This window comes from Cryptomeria japonica, unplaced genomic scaffold (assembly GCF_030272615.1).
Source record: "Cryptomeria japonica unplaced genomic scaffold, Sugi_1.0 HiC_scaffold_202, whole genome shotgun sequence".
Lineage (NCBI taxonomy): Eukaryota > Viridiplantae > Streptophyta > Pinopsida > Cupressales > Cupressaceae > Cryptomeria > Cryptomeria japonica.
This window is the reverse complement of record NW_026729024.1, coordinates 260001-270862: the sequence shown is the minus strand read 5'-3', so window position 1 is coordinate 270862 and position 10862 is coordinate 260001. Positions and strand designations below refer to the sequence as shown.

General features: G+C 58.6%; 1 non-coding gene across 1 annotated transcript; it reads left to right on the top strand.

Annotated features, from left to right (window-relative positions):
• Positions 1–7672: 7672 nt before the first annotated feature.
• Positions 7673–7791, top strand: LOC131868282 (5S ribosomal RNA). Its single transcript, XR_009366748.1, has one exon. It is a non-coding gene; the product is annotated as a 5S ribosomal RNA (ribosomal RNA).
• The last annotated feature ends 3071 nt before the right edge of the window (positions 7792–10862 follow it).

The following is a 10862-nucleotide window of genomic DNA, read 5'->3' as shown; positions in this document are numbered from 1 at the left end:
CTTATCCCGCGACGCGTCCGATACACAGATAGTTCCGAGGCGGCCGAGGAGCCTCACCGCATAGCAATCGGGGTGCGAGGCGAGGGATGCGGCGAGAAGGACCCAACGGCTAGACGGAAGAGGCTTCAGGGCCGCCTCGGAATGGTCCAAGCATCGGACGCGCTTGGGGCGACTACCAGTGACAACCCCTTATCCCGCGACGCGTCCGATACACAGATAGTTCCGAGGCGGCCGAGGAGCCTCACCGCATAGCAATCGGGGTGCGAGGCGAGGGATGCGGCGAGAAGGACCCAACGGCTAGACGGAAGAGGCTTCAGGGCCGCCTCGGAATGGTCCAAGCATCGGACGCGCTTGGGGCGACTACCGTTGCCAACCCCTTATCCCGCGATGCGTCTGATACACAGATAGTTCCGAGGCGGCCGAGGAGCCTCACCGCATAGCAATCGGGTTGCGAGGCAGATTATTGGGAAGGGAACCCCCTGGGATGCGGCTCAAGCAGTGCCCAAAGGGACTGGAATGCGGAATCACATCGAGAGACCCAAATGCTATACGAGGGCTCAAATCGAATTATCGATTTGGCCACGACATGGACGCATCGGAACGACTACCTTTGCCGAACCACTCGCAATTGCATCCATACCGAAACCAATAGACATTTCCGTTAGAGCCCTCGCATAGCATTCGGGAATCTCGCATGCCCCTCTAAATCGACCAATGCTGGCGCTCAATGAAAATCCGAGCGCTACCACCGTTCGAGCGCCAGCATTGGTCGAGTTAGAGGGGCACGGGGGAGAATGCTCCAGTCAACACCTCCCCTATATAAGTTATTTGTCCGATTCTCGCACAACCGTAGTCTGCCTCGTCGAATCAAACAACGGTCCCAGATTCCGACTTCCGTTCCGTAGAGACCCAAAAGCTAGATGGAGGCTCGCAAGAAAGAGAGTCGGCGCATAGCAATCGGGTTTCTCGAACGTTTAGGGACCGAGCTCACTTGCGGATAGGGCAAAATCCGCCAAGCAACCCAAAAGCTAGACGGGGGCTCGAATCGAATCGCCTAGGCGGCCACAACAACGACGTGTTGGATCGACTACCAGTGCCAAACCATTCAGCAAGACTAGTCTGTGTCGAGGCCGGATAGAGATTCTCAGAGAGCGCCCGCATAGCATTTAGGAGACCTGCCGCGTCCCTCACACTCGACAAATGGTGGTGCACGTTTATAAATCCGAGCGATCCCAACCCTTTCAAGCACCAACATCGGTCGAGATAGAGGGGCACGGAGGGGGCTGCGTGAGACAACACAGTCCCCTATATAAGTTATTTGTCCGATTCTCACACATCCGAAGAATGGTCATCAAATCGGACAACAGCCCAAACTTCCGACTTCCGTCCCAGAAAGCCCAAGAGCTATCTAAAACGTTCATGGCCGGAACTCGATCGCGGCTATACCAGTCCGCCAAGCAACCCAAAAGCTAGACTGGAGCTCTAGTCGAATCACCTCTGTGGCCATTGCAAGGACGTGTTGGAGCGACTACCATTGCCGAACCATTCCGCAGGTCGAGTCCATACCAAGGCCGCATAGAGATTCACGATGAGCTCCTGCATAGCAATCAGGAGACTTGCCGTGTCCATCACAATCGATAAATCCTGGTGCAAGATTTTTGCATCCGAGCGCTCCAACCAGTCGAGCACCAGCATCAATCGACATAAACGGGCACGGGGGGAGGATGCTCGAGAACACTACCTCCCCTATATAAGTTATTTGTCCGATTCTCAAGCAGCCGAAGTCTGGTCATCGAATCGGGTCAAAGACCACAACTTCCGACTTTACCCACAATGCAAGTCATCGAATCGAACATCGGCCCCCGAGTCGGACTCCATGCGTATGTCAGGTCATCGGACCCAAATTCCGCCTTCCTGCGCATGGCGGGCCATCAATATCAACTCGGTCATCGGACCCAAACTCCGCCTTTTTGCGTATGGCACGCCTTCAAATCGGTCATCGGACCCAAATTCCGCCTTCCTGTGCATGGCGGGCCATCAACATCAACTCGGTCATCGGACCCAAATTCCGCCTTTCTGCGCATGGCACGCCATCAACTCGGTCATCGGACCCAAATTCCGCCTTCCTGCGCATGGCAGGTCATCGGACACAAATTCAGACCTCGCCAATATGCCTACGTATCGAATCGGTCATCGGACCCAACTTCCGACTTCATCCATACTGTAGGGTCTTTGAGGTTGGCGCGGTGCGCTCAACCCAGGGAGTCGACCCATCGAAGCATACACCTCCCCTATATAAGCTATTTGTCCGATTCCCACACCTGTGTAGTTTGCACCTCTGACCAGGACATCGACCCCAACTTCCGAACTCGACTGCAACGACGGCACCAGCGCCTTGGTGCGCACCTTGCGACGCACAGTCCCAACATTCGCCTTCCTGCACATGGCAGGTCATCGGACCCAAATTCCGACCTCGCGAGTATGCCTACATATCGAATCGGTCATCGGACCCAACTTCCGACTTCATCCATACCGTAGGGTCTTTGAGGTTGGCGCGGTGCGCTCAACCCGGGGAGTCGACCCAACGAAGCATACACCTCCCCTATATAAGCTATTTGTCCGATTCCCACACCTGTGTAGTTTGCACCTCCGATCAAGACATCGACCCCAACTTCCGAACTCGCCTCCAACGACCGAACCAGCGCCTTGGTGCGCACCTTGCAACGCACAGTGCCAACATTCGCCTTCCTGCACGTGGCAGGTCATCGGACCCAAATTCCGACCTCGCGAGTATGCCTACATATCGAATCGGTCATCGGACCCAACTTCCGACTTCATCCATACCGTAGGGTCTTTGAGGTTGGCGCGGTGCGCTCAACCCGGGGAGTCGACCCAACGAAGCATACACCTCCCCTATATAAGCTATTTGTCCGATTCCCACACCTGTGTAGCTTGCACCTCCGATCAGGACATCGACCCCAACTTCCGAACTCGACTAAAAAGACCGCACCAGCGCCTTGGTGTGCACCTTGCAACGCACAGTGTCAACATTCGCCTTCCTGCACATGGCAGGTCATCGGACCCAAATTCCGACCTCATGAGCATACCTACTAATCGAATCGGTCATCGGACCCAACTTCCGACTTCATCCATACCGTAGGGTCTTTGAGGTTGGCGCGGTGCGCTCAACCTGGGGAGTCGACCCATCGAAGCATACACCTCCCCTATATAAGCTATTTGTCCGATTCCGACACCTGTGTAGTTTGCACCTCCGCTCAGGACATCGACCCCAACTTCCGAACTCGCCTGCAACGACCGAACCAGCGCCTTGGTGCGCACCAAAAGTGCGCACTTTTGGAGGGCACTTTTCTGCGCTCCAAAGGTGCGCACTTTTGGAGGGCACTTTTTGGAGGGCACTTTTCTGCGCTCCAAAGGTGCGCACTTTTGGAGGGCACTTTTTGGAGGGCACTTTTCTGCGCTCCAAAGGTGCGCACTTTTGGAGGGCACTTTTTGGAGGGCACTTTTCTGCGCTCCAAAGGTGCGCACTTTTGGAGGGCACTTTTTGGAGGGCACTTTTCTGCGCTCCAAAGGTGCGCACTTTTGGAGGGCACTTTTTGGAGGGCACTTTTCTGCGCTCCAAAGGTGCGCACTTTTGGAGGGCACTTTTTGGAGGGCACTTTTCTGCGCTCCAAAGGTGCGCACTTTTGGAGGGCACTTTTTGGAGGGCACTTTTCTGCGCTCCAAAGGTGCGCACTTTTGGAGGGCACTTTTTGGAGGGCACTTTTCTGCGCTCCAAAGGTGCGCACTTTTGGAGGGCACTTTTTGGAGGGCACTTTTCTGCGCTCCAAAGGTGCGCACTTTTGGAGGGCACTTTTCTGCGCTCCAAAGGTGCGCACTTTTGGAGGGCACTTTTGTGCACTCCAAAGGTGCGCACTTTTGGAGGGCACTTTTCCTGTGCTCCAAAGGTGCACACCTAGGTGAGCACCTTCGACCACACCTTGTAGCACACCAAACTCTGACTTTCGACTTCATCCGCAATGCAGGGTCTTTGAGGTTGGCGCAATGCGCACAACCAGGGGAGTCGACCCATCAAACCCAACACCTCCCCTATATAAGCTATTTGTCTGATTCTCATACATGCGTAGCCTGCAGGAGCAATTAGGACATCGACCCCAACTTTCGGCTTCTAAACGAAAACAAGGTCTTTGAGGTTGGTGTAATGCGAACAACTAGGGGAGTCAACCCATCAAACCCAACACCTCCCCTATATAAGCTATTTGTCTGATTCTCATACATGTGTAGTCTACAGGAGCAATTAGGACATCGACCCCAACTTTTGACTTCTTAACGAAAACAAGGTCTTTGAGGTTGACGTAATGCGCACAACCAGGGGAGTCGACCCATCAAACCCAACACCTCCCCTATATAAGCTATTTGTCCGATTCTCATACATGTGTAGCCTGCAGGAGCCATTAGGACATTGACCCCAACTTTTGACTTCTTAACGAAAACAAGGTCTTTGAGGTTGGCGTAATGCGCACAACCAAGGGAGTTGACCCATCAAACCCAACACCTCCCCTATATAAGCTATTTGTCTGATTCTCATACATGTGTAGCCTGCAACAACGATTAGGACATCCACCCCAACTTCTGAATTCGTCTGCGTTGACCGCACCAAAGGTGCACGCCTTGGTGCTCACCAAAATCCGACTTCCGACTTCTTCTGCTATGCGGGGTCTTTGAGGTTGGCGCAGTGCGCACAACCAGGGGAGTCAACCCACCGAATGCAACACCTCCCCTATATAAGCTATTTGTCTGATTCTCATACATGCGTAGACTGCAGCAATGATTAGGACATCCACCCCAACTTTTGACTTCTTAAACAAGACAGGGTCTTTGAAGTTGGTGCAGTGCACACAACCAGGGGAGTCGACCCATCAAACGCAACACCTCCCCTATATAAAGCTATTTGTCCGATTCTCATACGTGTAGTCTGCAGCAGCGATTAGGACATCGACCCCAACTTCCGAATTCGTTTGCATTGACCGCACCAAAGGTGCACGCCTTGGTGTGCACCCTGGAGTGCACTTTGGTGCTCACCTCGGTGCACACTTTGGTGTGCACCTCGGTGTGCACCAAAGGTGCGCACCTTGGAGCGCACCAAAGGTGTACACTTTGGAGCGCACCACATAGGGTCTTTGAGAGGTTGGCGCAGTGCGCACACCAAGGTGGGTGTTGAGGTGCGTGCCGAGGTGGGTGGGTGCTAGGGTGCGCTCCATGGTGGGTGCCAGGGTGGGTGCGTGCTAGGGTGGATTCCAAAGAGGGTCATAGGGTGGGTGCCAAGGTGGGTTGGTGATATAGTGGGTTCAAAGGTGGGTACTAGGGTGGGTTCCAAGGTGGGTCACAAGTTGGGTGCCAGGATGCGTGGGTGTTAGGTTGGGTGCCAAGGTGGGCTCCTGCGTGGGTGGGTGCTAGGGTGGGTTTCAAGGTGGACGCGAGGGCGGGTGCCAAGGTGGGTAACAAGTTGGGTGTTAGGATGGGTGAGTGCTAGAGTGGGTGCCAAGGTGGGTGGGTGCTAAGGTGGATGCCAAGGTGGTTCACAGGGTGGGTGGGTTCTAGGGTGAGTTCCAAGGTGGGTCACAGGTTCAGTGCTAGGGTGGGTGTCAAGGCGGGTGTCGAGGTGCCTGGGTGCTAGGGTGTGGATGCCAATGTGGGTCATAGGGTGGGTACTAGGGTGGGCTGCAATGTGGGTGCCAAGGTGGGTAACATGCTCGGTGGGTTCTAAATTGGGTGCCAGGGTGGGTGTGCACCCACCTTGCCCGAGGTGGGTGCCAAGGTGCCAGTGTGGGTGGGTGCTAAGGTGGATGCCAAGGTGGGTGAGAAGGTGGGTGATAGGTTGAGTGGTAGGATGGGTGGGTGCCAAGATGGGTCACAGGGTGGGTGCAAGGGTGGGTAGGTGCTAGGGTTGGTGTCAGGGTGGGTGGGTGCTAGGTTGGGTTCCAAGGTGGGTGCGAGGGTGAGTGTCAAGGTGGGTCACAGGTTAGGTGCTAGGATGGGTGAGTGCTAGGGTGCAAAGGTGCCAGGGTGGGTGCTAGGATGGGTCGATGCTAGGGTGAGTGGCAAGGTGGGTCCACAAGTGTCAAGGTGGGTGCCGAGGTGGGTGCCAAGTCGGCGACTGCTATGGTGGATGCCAAGGTGGGTCACGGGGTGGGTGCCAAGTTGCTAGGTTGGGTTCCAAGGTGGGTGCCAACGTGGGTGCTAGGGTGCGTGGGTTAAAGGGTGTGTCACAACGTGGGTGCCAGGATGGGTGCGCACCCACACTGGCCAAGACGGGTGCGGGTGCAAGGTTGGGTTCCAAGCCCGGTCACAGGCTGGGTGCTAGGATGGGTGGGTGCCAAGGTGGGCACCAGGGTGGGTGCACCCACCCTGGCCAAGGTGGGTCACGGGGTGGGTCCTAGGGTGGGTAACGGGGTGGGTACTAAGGTGCGTGCCAAGGTGGGTCATAGGGTGGGTGCCAAGGTGGGCACCAGGGTGGGTGTGCACCAACCCTAGCCAGGGTAGGTCACGGGGTGGTTGTCGGGGTGGGCGTCAAGGAGCCAAGGTGGGTGGCAAGTAGCCAAGTTGCGTGCCAAGGTGGGTGTCGGGGTGGGTGCCAAGGATCCAAGGTGGGTGCCAAGGAACCAAGGTGGGTGTCTGGGTGGGTGCCGAGGTGGGAGCCAGGGTGGGTCCCAAGGTGAGTGCAAAGGTGGGTGCCAGGGTCAAGGTGAGTGCCAATGTGGGTTCCAAGGTGCCAGGGTCAGGGTGAGTGCCAATGTGGGTTCAAAGGTGCTAAGTTGGGTGCGAGGTTGGGTGCGAGGGTGGGTGGGTGCCAAGGTGTGCTAGGTGGAAGCCCGGGTGGGTCGGCATCCCATGGGTGTCGAGTTGGGTGCCTGATGGGTGCTTCTTGTCAAGTTTTAGTCGTCGGGACTCATTTCGAGCCTTAGAGGTCGTTTCTTGTCCGGTTGCCCTGTCTTCGACCTGGGAACCCAATTTTGGTCCTCGGGTCCCATTTTTTTTTGTCTCGCATCCCACTTTTGGCCTGTGGCCTTTTCGGGGTCGATTCTCGTTTTGGGCATCAGAGCATGTTTCTTCTCCTAAAACCCAATATTTGTTTATTAAGTCTCGGAACACATTTTTGTTCTCGTGGACCCATCATGGGTCTTGGAACGCATTTGTGGTCCTTGGGTCCCATTTTGCATCCCGAAACTTGTGTTTTGGTGCTTGATCCCTATTTTGGGTGCCCACCTTGCACCAAGTGCGCACCCGGGGCAAACCGAGCGCCTTGGTGCACCGGGGCAAGATCGAGCGTGCACCCGAGGCGCCCCGAACATGCACCAAGGTGCACTCGGCCCACATGTGAGCGCAGGTCGTTGCGCCCGAGGTGGTGTGTGGGCACCGCGTTGCAGACGGGACACTGCACGCACACGACGCCCCCTCCAGGTGCACGCACGTAGGCCGGGCCGGGTGCACACCCGACGCCCTAGCAAGGTGCGCGCACCCGGGCAGGGCTCACACTTGGCGAACGGGGCGCACTTCGCGAGGGAGGGTGTGCACCTCGACGGGGGTGGGTGGCCGGGGTGGATTCGCACGTGGGTCGCGGTTTGCTAAGTACACACTGCGACAAGCTCATAACGGGTGCGATCATACCAGCGTTAGTGCACCGGATCCCATCAGAACTCCGCAGTTAAGCGCGCTTGGGCCGGAGTAGTACTGGGATGGGTGACCTCCCGGGAAGTCCCGGTGTTGCACCCTTTTTTAGTTTTTCGCCGGGCGTCGCAATGCTATTTGAATAAACCTTTTGCCCGTTTGCGTTCTCGTCGGGGCCGGGCCGGGCCGGGGTGCGCTGCCCGCACTACCGCGCGCGCGGGGGCGACACCGAGCGCGCACCCGAGGCGCCCCGAGCACACAGGCCACGGTGCAACCCGGGCGTTGTGCGCGCACCCCGGTGCGCCCGAGGTGCTGCGCGCGCACCCAGGTGAAATCGGTGTGCACCTCGGCCAGTGCGCGCTCGGTCGAGTCGCGCACGTTGGCCAAGGTGCACGGTGATGTTTCTTACTCTAAGGTTCCGCACCAGACGCCCGGGACAGGTGAGCGAAGCTGGGCGGGGCCGGGTGCGCGGCCGGGGCAGGTGCACGCAGCTGGAGAGAGCTTTGGAGCACACTTCGGAGCGCACCAATGATGCGCTCCATTCAAAAGTTTCCTGAAAAGGCAAAAAAAGTTGAGATTATAGAATTTCCCACTTGAGAGATTGTAAAAAAAAAAAATTTAAAATGAAGGAAACGCGGGTGCCAAGGTGTGCGCAGCCCAGCCAAGGTGTGCGCACCAAGGCGCCCACCCTGGCGAAGGTGCACGCAAGGTGCGCACCCGAGGCAAACCGGACAATTAACCCAACTTTCGACTTCGCGCGCACCTTGGAGCGCACTTCGGAGCGCTCCTTGGTGCGCACCAATCTTGGGCACCTCGGAGTGCACCATGGCGCCCACCAAGGTGCGCACCCGGGGCAAACCGAGCTCCGACTTCGTGCGCACCTTGGAGCGCACGAAAGGTGCGCACCATGGCGCCCACCAAGGTGCGCAGCCCAGCCAAGGCGTGCGCATCAAGGTGCGCACCCTGGCGAAGGTGCGCACCCGGGGCAAACCGAGCTCCGACTTCGTGCGCACCTTGGAGCGCACAAAAGGTGCGCAACCCAGCCAAGGTGTGCGCACCCCGGTCAAACCGAGCTCCGAATCGTGCGCACCAGAGGTGCACGCCATCGTGCGCACCTTGGAGCACACTTCGGAGCCCTCCTTGGTGCGCGCCGATGTTGCGCACCTCGGAGCGCACCCGGGGAAAACAATGCAATTAACCCGACTTTCGACTTCGTGGGCACCTCGGAGCGCTCTCGGGTTCGCACCTCGGAGCACACCGAGGTGCGCACCTTTGATGCGCTGCCTTCACCAATTTCCAGAAAAGGCAAGAAAACATTGAGAAGGTGTGCGCACCGAGGTGCCCACCCTGGCGAAGGTGCACGCGAGGTGCGCACCCGGGGCAAACCGGGCTCCGACTTCGTGCACGCCGCACCTTGGAGCACACTTCGGAGCGCTCCTTGGTGCGCACCAGGGCGCGCAACCCAGCCGAGGTGCCCACCCCGGCGAAGGTGCACGCGAGGTGCGCACCCGGGGCAAACCGGGCTCCGACTTCGTGCACGCCATGGTGCCCACCGCGGCGAAGGTGCACGCGAGGTGCGCACCCGGGGCAAACCGGGCTCCGACTTCGTGCACGCCGCACCTTGGAGCACACTTCGGAGCGCTCCTTGGTGCGCACCATGGTGCCCACCAGGGCGCGCAACCCCGCCGAAGGTGCACGCGAGGTGCGCACCCGGGGCAAACCGGGCTCCGACTTCGTGCACGCCGCACCTTGGAGCACACTTCGGAGCGCTCCTTGGTGCGCACCATGGTGCCCACCAGGGCGCGCAACCCCGCCGAAGGTGCACGCGAGGTGCGCACCCGGGGCAAACCGGGCTCCGACTTCGTGCACGCCATGGTGCGCACCGCGGCGAAGGTGCGCACCCGGGGCAAACCGGGCTCCGACTTCGTGCACGCCGCACCTTGGAGCACACTTCGGAGCGCTCCTTGGTGCGCACCAGGGCGCGCAACCCAGCCGAGGTGCCCACCCCGGCGAAGGTGCACGCGAGGTGCGTACCCGGGGCAAACCGGGCTCCGACTTCGTGCACGCCGCACCTTGGAGCACACTTCGGAGCGCTCCTTGGTGCGCACCATGGTGCCCACCAGGCCGCGCAACCCAGCCAAGGTGTGCGCACCAAGGTGCACGCGAGGTGCGCACCCGGGGCAAACCGGGGTCCGACTTCGTGCACGCCGCACCTTGGAGCACACATCGGGGCGCTCCCGGGTTCGCACCGGCGTTGCGCACCGTGGTGGGCACCTCGGAGCACACCAAGGTGGGCAGCGAGGTGCGCACCTTTGATGCGATGCCTTCACTAATTTCCATAAAAGGCAAAAAAAAAACGAGATTTTAAAATTTCCGTTTTGAAAGATAGTGAGAAAAAGGGAATGCTGGTGCCATCTTGAGCCCGCCCTGGTGCGCAGCCCAGCCAAGGTGTGCGCACCAAGGTGCCCACCCTGGCGAAGGTGCGCGCCCGGGCAATTAACCCAACTTCCAACTTCGCGCGCGCCAGGGTGGGAGCGCACCCAACAACCGGGCCTGGGAAGAGCCAATGCGAGAAACCCCACCAAACGCTCTGACAAAAAAAGAGGGGGCGCTCCAGTAACCCCGCTTCGGAGCGCACCCTGGGCAAACCCAGCCAAGGTGCAGGCGAGGTGCGCACCCGGGGCAAACCGGGCTCCGACAACGTGCACGCCGCACCTTGGAGCACACTTCGTAGCGCTCCCGGGTGCGCACCTCAGAGCACACCAAGGTGGGCAGCGAGGTGCGCACCTTTGATGCGCTGCCTTCACTAATTTCCAGAAAAGGCAAAAAAAAAAGGAGATTTTAAAATTTCCGTTTTGAAAGATAGTGAAAAAAACGGAACGCGCGTGCCATCTTGAGCCCGCCCTGGTGCGCAGCCCAGGTAAGGTGCCCACCCTGGCAAAGGTGCGCACCCGGGCAATTAACCCTACTTCCGACTTCGTGCGCGCCAGGGTGGCAACCGGGCCTCGGAAGAGCCAATGCGAGAAACCCCACCAAACGCTCCGACAAAAAAAGAGGCGGCGCTCCAATAACCCCGCTTCGGAGCGCAGCCGGGGCAAACCCAGCCAAGGTGCCCACCCCGACGAAGGTGCACGCGAGGTGCGCACCCGGGGCAAACCGGGCTCCGACAACGTGCA